This window comes from Ambystoma mexicanum, chromosome 9 (assembly GCF_040938575.1).
Source record: "Ambystoma mexicanum isolate Mex_15411 chromosome 9, UKY_AmexF1_1, whole genome shotgun sequence".
NCBI classification, from domain to species: Eukaryota; Metazoa; Chordata; class Amphibia; order Caudata; family Ambystomatidae; genus Ambystoma; species Ambystoma mexicanum.
Genome location: NC_090931.1, coordinates 41461683 through 41469059, shown reverse-complemented (window position 1 = coordinate 41469059; position 7377 = coordinate 41461683). Strand labels below are relative to the sequence as shown.

The 7377-nt window shown below is 42.0% G+C and overlaps 1 long non-coding RNA gene across 1 annotated transcript; it reads right to left on the bottom strand.

The window, feature by feature from the left end:
* Window positions 1-236: 236 nt before the first annotated feature.
* On the bottom strand, window positions 237-2337 carry LOC138487637 (uncharacterized). The gene is made up of 3 exons (XR_011274519.1): window positions 1117-2337; window positions 913-1023; window positions 237-432 (listed from the first exon to the last, which is right to left on the bottom strand). It is a non-coding gene; the product is annotated as an uncharacterized lncRNA (long non-coding RNA).
* Between the last annotated feature and the right edge of the window lie 5040 nt (window positions 2338-7377).

Here is a 7377-nt window from a genome sequence, read left to right as displayed (position 1 = left end):
ATGGCTCTATTTCAGTCATTCTACAGATATCCATATTCTGTGTGATTTATCTTTTACATTCGTGAAAGCAGCAAATATGGTGATCAGACACGAGAGGTAGACATAGCGCAAACGAGAAAATAGAAGAGGACCCAAAAAGTGGGGCCCTCCCGTCCCCTGCACACTGTTTACTGATGCCACATAGGGCCTTCAAATATATGGATATAGATATATAACAGCAGTTTGTTAGTTGAGCATATAACAATTTATTTGGCAAAGAGGAAAACAAAATTTGCCAAAAGGCACATTCTGTTGTACAAAGTAATTCGTGACGTTTAACATATTAAAACAAATTGCGAAGAAGCAATAAATGATGGAGAGGTGATGCTGTCCAATTGTGGAGTGGCCGACGCGTTTCGAGGGTAACCTCTTCTTCATAAGGGCCCAATTGAACTGTTGACAACATTTCAAGGAGACAAAAAGTAAAATCTTTTATTTTATTTCCATAACAGTCAAGGACTGACTGACAAGCTGTACATAACTCGGGATGCTAGCGAGATGGTGAAGAGCAGAATACTGGAGATCTAGTATGGTGAAAAGAGTGAACTAACAGATCAAAGAGAAACATTCTATACTAATAGCTAAACACATAACAAAGGAGATGTATTGTGTGAGATCCACCTACATGGTGGGATCTAGAAAATGGCGTGATGAAGAGTCAGACAGATCGAGATAAGCCAAAAGCGGTAGTGGGTTCTAAATAGCAAGGACCACCCTTGAATAGTGAAAAAGCTGAGTCAATATGGGGAGCGTGTTTAAGAAAAAACCATACCCCTCCTGTGGACGGAGAAAGAATAACTCCAAAAGAGCGCTACTGAATAAAATAAATAATACTTAAAATAAACCGGAATTGGTTTTAAAGAATGCACTCACTCGAGTTGCGGGACGAGTAGCCAAGGCAACAGGGGCATCCGTGTGGTCAACAAGTATTCGAAACAATTATACGATGCAGGGCATCTGCAAAGAGACACGTACTGCTGGCACCTAAGTGGGGACATATACATTTCTGTTATACTGGAGAAAAATAAACCTGGGGTCTCCCAACCGGGCAAAGGGACCCAAGTAGCGGTAGCTTACCTGTACAGTGCGGGGAACACTGTTAGTGGAAACTGAAACCGGCAGGCAGTGGCTCCGCGCGGTCGTAACCTAGGGAACGAGCTGTGCTGGGGACACGCCGTCAGACGTAGAAAGGAAACTAAATAATAAACATAGAAAAGGGCATAGAAGCCGGTGAGTGAGGAATATGGAGGCCATCATGCAATGGCGCATAGTGCAAGCGTACTCATAGGGACTGACCAGAGATCAGGATAAATAAGAAAAGTAGAGTTAATATGTTCCATAATGAAACATAAGAATTCTGGTGTTCACCATCGCAACGCATTTTATAATTTTGGTTCTAATGGAACAGAAATTTGTGAATAGTACAATAATCGTTACAGTCATGATAGATAGCACAAATGGTACATGCAGTTTACTCTTAATAGTCCAAAACAAATCATGTAGAGTCATGAGGCTACTCATTATATAGTGAGACAAGTATAATTCAATGGCAAGGGGATAAAAGATTGCGATGTAGCCTATTACTCATACAAGGTTCGAACGAATGGAGAGATGGTTCAATTGGTCATTCGTGAACAGGTGCAAACATTTAAGTGAATATAGGCAAGTCAAACATAGGAAAATACAGTTCCCTTGAAGAAAACATCAAAGTCACAACACTTGTAATGACAAAGAAAAAAATTTTTTTTAAGGTCCGGGATACTGACACTTGTGTATAGTAGTTGGCGATGTAACATGTGAGTTTCACAATTCACTATAGAAAGCAACTCAAAGAGAATTCATCATTCAGACCCTTAGGTTGCAAAGTGTCAAGTGTGTGGATCCAGTACTTCTCTCGCTGTGACAACAAGGATTGGTAATTGCCACCTCTGTGTGGACGTTTGACAATTTCTATGACTTGAAATTTAATTTGTGCAATCGTATGTTGGAATTCGATGAAGTGCCTTGCCACTGGGGATCTGAGATTCTTACATCTGATGGTGGATTTGTGTTCTGACCATCTTTCTTTGACGGGTCTTGTGGTTTGTCCTATGTATAATTTACCACAGGGACATTTCAATGAGTAGATGACACCTGCGGAGAGGCAGGTGGAAAAGTCTCTGATTTTGAATTTCTTCCCAGTTTGTGGGTGAGATATCGTTTCACCTTTTATAACATTGTTACAGTTCGTACAGTTCAAGCAGGGAAAGGTACCCTTCTTTATGGTACTCAGTACAAGTTGTTTGTCTTTAGGAGGTCTTTCCGCTCTCACTTACATAGCGCAAACAACAGTTTTGACAAGTTTTGTATGGAACGATTGTTCATTTCTCATGTGGGTAGGAAGAGGCGTTCATTACATTACATTAAGCATTGCGGTAAGACGTGGTATGCAGACCTCTGGTTTGCTCTGGAAAAAGGCTTTCAGTATCTTGTGTGGTGCATGTTGTGAAAATAAAGCTGCTTCTATCTCAGTTTCAGAAACTATTCAGGAGTCTCAGTCGTGGTACCCAGGGCTCCAAGTTTACACTCTACATCAGCGAACCAGTGTATCCAACACACTAGGCACTTTAGGACAAGGCAGCAATACTTTGAGATAGATGGGGATGCAGAAGGTACTCAAACATAAATAATCAGACGGACTCAGGAAGTTGACAAAGTAAGTCTGTTTTAATTGCAATTGTCTAAAACAGGGTGTGCCAAGAACATCAACGAGTTTTATAAAAAATACAACATGTATAGTAAAAACTCGTCATCATTGACGTCAGTCTATGTGGCAAACTACAAAAACCTACTTGGGAAAGTGATAGGCTTACAGAGAACATCAGGTGTACGTTCCATACTTGTCAGGGAAATTATTGAGTCTCTAATATCAGGTGGGCAACTAAGCCCTCCTCTAGGGCATGCCACTACGAACGTCATCAAATACACAACATCCTATTGGTTATACAAACTATCGGGCTCACTATCACATGGCCGTCTATAATTGGTTGGCACCCTCATACCCCTCTGTAATATTCTACACACGTAAGCAACACACAGGCTGTCACCCAGGTGCTGGTGGGCTGGTCATAACCATAGCTTCCCACCTCATTAGCCTGTCATCTAGCATCACACTTGCTGTCTGCCAGTGACCATTGGCCTTAGAAATGTTCTCTGTGCCTGAGAATAAAAGGGGGTAGAGGCATACTCTGTCTCTTGGTTTCAATGCAGCTCAACTCAGTATCTATTTTCATCCACCCATGTGACTTGAGACTATGTTTCAGAGCTTTTCTGTATTTGAAATACTATTAAATGATGAACCTCTGACGTCTTTAATGTTCTTGCTCCTCACCTCAGACAGGAGTTTGTCCTTTTCACACGTTCTGTAGCTACTGCATGAACATCCAGGCTCACAGTGGCTTTGACTTCCTGATGCTGGGCCAGCCAAGCTTTTCTCGAATTCGCTTCCGCCATTAAGTTGGTTTCCGATTGCGCCACACTGAAAAAGCCTTTCTGTTTACTGGGGTCAAGCTCTGGTAAAGTGCATTGTGAAATCATCCATAGTCCATACATTCCTAGGCATATATGTTTGGCGCATCACCGCAATCTATTCACTATGTAGCTAGCCTCATGATTACCTTACCTGCTTGCATCTACTGCATCTGTACATGTAAAATTACTTTGCATGTTCTTCATTGTTTCTGTAGCATGAGCATCTTCATCTCGAGCCCGGAATGTTGCTCATCTCTAACACCTCCTTCTTAGACCTTTATAGAATGTTTATGTTGTCTCGCCTCTGCATCTCTTCTGGGTGCATCTGCCCTGCTTCATATGACGTCACTAGCCTTCTCTTTGCTCATTTTTTACACTTCCTCTGAGATTTAATTCAAATGGCCATCATATTGTTTTGAGTGCATATATGGCTTCCTTAAAGGGTACCTTACTTCCATGATTCTTTGCGGTATTGGTATCTTCACTGGTACTGCTCGTGTCTCACACTCTGGCCCCCAACATATAGGCAAAAAGGGAGCAGGGCTTGAGGTGGGGGTACTTGGCTCCTTCTCTCCACTCCCCCTACTGGGTGATTCATCGACAGCTCTCATCAGTCTTCACATCTAGACATCTTCGTCTGAAGAAATACTTCTTTGTGACCCATATCTTTATGACTCCCTTCAGGCATCCAGCTGACCTCACCTGCTCATCCTTATTCCAAGTCATGGGCATGCACTGTCCATTGGGACTGCAGTAGATCCACTTCCCCACGTACTTCTTGTGGTTCTTCGGGTACAGGAACTTTGATCCCTCAGGTGCATGGGTGCTGGCCTTCACATAGTCTCTGATCTCTTCATCTGTCAGCTCTTTAGTTTTCCATCCTGATTCGATATCAATCATAGTCATCATTCCTAGTGCCTTCTTTGCAGTCTTCCTGCATTGAGTGATTGGAATTCTGAACACACAAAAATCAAGATTGATCATCACCAACAGGGCTCCCACGGAATTGAAAATATTTGCAATCCACTATGAAACCCAAGATAAGAATTATCCAAGCCAACCGTCATCAGCAACATCTTGTACTTCATCTTCCATCTTGGCATGCAAGTTTGTAAGCAACATTATGGCCTCTGTTAAGGAGCCATTCTCGTCCTCATGAGAAGGTATGAACATGTAACATGATTCTCCGATTCTGCCACAAACATCTCCATCCATAGCTGTGATCATATCCAGGACATATCTATTCTGAAGAGTCATCAGTCGTATGGCTCTCAGCTCCTCCTTGATAGCATTGAATCCCTTTATGGTAGTGTTGATCGTCTGGAAAAGCTCCCATCTGGTTATCTGTAACCACTTGGTATTTGCTGCTGTCTGGATCCTGGGCATAAAGATTATCAATAATATCGATGAAGTCTGACTGAACAATCTGTGTTCATATGGAATGGAATCAAAAACTTCTATTGACTTGGCTGAGAAATAGTTCTCCCTCTTCACTCGATTCACCAGCTCAGCAGATCCCTTCTTCCTTAGGTGAGCATCTGTTTTTGAAAATTTGCCAATGTTCAAGTCACTCTTAGGAATCACCAACACTGGGACATGGATGTTCACTATAGAACACCTTCCTCCCCAATCTCTGGGCAGTTTCAAATAAGCTCTGGCTCTACAGGCCGAATAGTGATCCATTATCACTGCTGTTCCAATGCTCATTCCTGGCACGTCAAAGACTCAAACACAAATTTGATTTTCTCTGACTTTTCTCGTACCATCGTTTCTGAAACACAGCTTTGCACTGTCCAGAGGCACTATTTGTAAAGGCCCTCCTGGGTCTTCAACCCATGTCAGTAGTTTTGCAAGTCTTGGCCATAAAGGTTTGCATCCACCTTCCACAATGTCAATGGTTGGTTTGCAACAACCAATTACTAACCACACTCTGCAGATTACCACACGTTCCTCCCAGCCATCTAGAGAAAGTACTGATCTGCAAATTTGCATCTGGCCTCTTTCTTTCCCTCTTCAAATTTCTTCTGCAGTTTTCCTTGGGCATTCAAGTCTTCTATTTACTTCCCTCCTGATTCTAGCTCCTTTTACTCCAGGATGGTCGTAACTTATCATATGATTTCTGGTGAATGTCCTTGCTCTCGTCTTTGAGTCTTGAACATAATAATCTTCGTCTGGAGCTGACCATTCTGTTGCCCATACCAAAGATGCTGTTTGGCCCATGAACGGACCGCTTGCTCGGCAGAGTGCTAGGTGAGATAGGCAATGTGCTGTCTGAACATCCATTTAAATAGCTATGAATATCTTAGATTTTCCCATAGCGTAAGGCAGTAGTGCACACACATAGCATTCCTCCTCGGACGTTCTCCTTCCCACCTTTTTCATCTCCTTCCCACCTTTTTCATGTCCTTCCCACCTCTTTCATGTGCTGATACCACATGTTGTTCCCCAAATGTGCTGTACTATCCAGATAATCATGGGCATCCTTTCTTGTACTTCTCTTAGGTCTCTTTCTTGCCTCATGAGCTTTTATGATCATCTCATGAATTATATCAGCATATTTTCTTCTTACTGGAGGAACCATAAGGGCACTCGTCAGTGAAATTGGTGTCTTTACATGTGCTACTGGTGCAGGGATAATTACAAAAGGCCTTGGCTTTCTAAAGATTGCTATATCTGTACCGGAATCACTGCTCTCTTTGGACCAACATAATAAACAGTGTGTTTAGTGAGAAACAAAAGGATTATGATAAATATAATGCATGTATATATTATGTACCAATACGTCCAACTCCAGCAACAGAGGCGTCTTGCACATTGTTGTGTTCTCTCGTTGTTTGCTACATTATTATTGTTGCTATCAATGTTGCCCATTTTGCCAGTGATTACTTTTAACGAAGGAAAAAACAACTTTAATCAGGCAATCTCATGAAATATTCTGGCAGCTGTTGAATCTGTTCCACCAGTTCCACAAGCAGCTTGCATACTGCAGGGTGATTGGTAGGATTCTGAATGTGCACAAAGGAGTTATCTTTATGCCAAACTAAATGAGGATGAGCTTCAAGCAAATAGTAAAAGACCAAAGCCAGTAAATTGTGAATGTCCTCATTCGATAGAACCGTTCATGCGTTCAAGGAGATGTGTCAGACAGTAGACGGATCTGCTTGATAATTTCATATAGCAGCCAATTGATTTCAGGTCAATTTCTGCGATCTCTTATAAACACATAAGTGTTGGTCTGTCGTGTGATAAGATAAGGATGATCATGGAGCGGAAAATAAAAGACCATTACAAGCAGTTTGTGGGTATCCTTATCAGATAGGACCATCTGTATTTTCAATGAAATATTCAGGCAATTGGAGAATCTGCTCAATAACGGCTGAGAGCAGTCTCCTCATGATTGGACCATGTTTAGGATCATGCAGAAACAGATGAACATTAGTAGTTCTCCCAACCAGCGCAGGATATGCACAAAGAATTAAGAGGAAAACAGCAAAAATGAACCGATTAATGTTGCCATTAGACACCACCATGGGCGCCTCTAAAGAGAAACTTGGTAAGAAAGGAATCGGGAAACTGCCCCCTCTTAAAGTCATCACAGATGAACTCTAGGTCTGGCATTTCTTTTTCCTTCAAGACTTAAATGAGTCTCAGTCCAACGTTAGCAAGCTCCTGTGGCTCACGAACAATAGCTTTTTCACTCCTTGCTCAGCAGCTACAAAGAGTGTCTTGGAAGAACCAGAGTCCATGTGCCCTTTCCCTCTGTCTACTGGACAGTCTCTTCATCCTTCTTCCTCATCAATGATCTAGTCTGCATATGCTGAACCTCTT